The sequence below is a fragment of the Enhydra lutris genome, unplaced genomic scaffold (genome assembly GCF_002288905.1).
Source record: "Enhydra lutris kenyoni isolate GAN:26980312 unplaced genomic scaffold, ASM228890v2 scaffoldscaffold7, whole genome shotgun sequence".
Lineage (NCBI taxonomy): Eukaryota > Metazoa > Chordata > Mammalia > Carnivora > Mustelidae > Enhydra > Enhydra lutris.
Genome location: NW_019154091.1, coordinates 42,528,436 through 42,529,982, shown reverse-complemented (window position 1 = coordinate 42,529,982; position 1,547 = coordinate 42,528,436).

The window sequence follows — 1,547 nt, the reverse complement described above, 5'->3', positions numbered from 1 at the left end:
TATCATATGATCTCTCTGATACGAAGAATTTGAGAGGCAGAACTGGGGGTTGTGGGGCGTAGGGAGGGAAAAAATGAAACAAGATGGGACCAGGGAGGGAGACAAACCATAAGAGACTCAATCTCAGGAAACAAACTGAGCATTGCTGGGTGGGGGGAGGGATAGGGTATCTGGGTGATGGACATTGGGGAGGTTATGAGCTATGGTGAGTGCTATGAATTATGTAAGACTGATGATTCACAGACCTGTACTCCTGAAGCAAATAATACATTATATGTTAAAAAAATAAATAAATAAAAACTAAAAAATGAAATAATATAAAAAAGAGAAATAGGTACAGAATTCTTTGTAGTCCAATAGGTTCTGTTTGTGAACTTCAGAGTTGTTCAAATTATGAGGCCTAAAATACCACACCATGATTTTCTCTTGTGTGGTAAATCTAAATGAACAATTATGAGCGACTGAAAGCAATTTTTAAGAATATGTATTTAAAATTATGAGTAATCAAGAGATAGCAGAATGAATAATTAATATAAATTTAATAGCAGTACAACAAAAATGTTGATATTCTAAAAGTTCATCCTTCATTATAAGGATTTAAAAACCTATAATTCCATTTAAGACAAAAAAAATCTCAATCTGTGTGGATTTATATGTGTTTATAGGTTTGTTTACTTATATATTCTATTAGTTTTTATATTGATATAGTAATATTTTTATGTAGAAACCAAACTGAGCATCATTAGATTCCAAACCCATTGGGTGAAAGTTTATAGGAAAACAGAATTTGTACAGTATCAGTTTGTCCCCCAATACAATTATAAAAATAAAGATGTCTTTACAATAAACAAGTCTGGTTGATACTATCTTAAGTTGATCAAATTTAATATCACCAATAATGGGACAAACTGATATCATATGCCTATTGATATGTTGTGATGTGAAAGACACATCACCAAAAATGTTTAATCTGAATCTAAGAACAAGAAAACAATAGACAAGTTTAAGAGAGATTAAGGTTCATTCTGTAAAACAACGAGCAGTATATACCCCTCAAAAAAAGTTGATGCTACTAAAGACAGAAAAAAGAAAGAAAATGAAAGAGCTCTTCCACTTTATTGAAAACTATATAAAAGTGATAACAAAATGCTTGTGTGGTTCTCATTGGATTCCTGGATCAAAAGTTATAGGGATGCCTGGGTGGGAAAGTCAGCTGGGCGACTGACTCGGTTTTGGCTCAGGTCCCTATCTCGGGGTCATGGGATCAGGCCCCACACTGAGGTCCATGCTCAGGACAGAGTCTGCTGGAGATTTGCTTTCCCTCTGCCCAACCACTCATGTTCTCTCTCTCTCTCACACTCTCTAAAATAAATAACTAAATCTTTAAAAAACATTCAGTGATAGAGCAAAAGCAAATATGCAAAAATGTTAACAATTGGTAAATCTAGGTGAAACATATATAAAGGTTCATTTTACTACTTTTCCACTTTCTTGTAGGTTTAAAACTTTTCAAAGTACAAATTGGGAAAAATTAAACCAAATAAAAC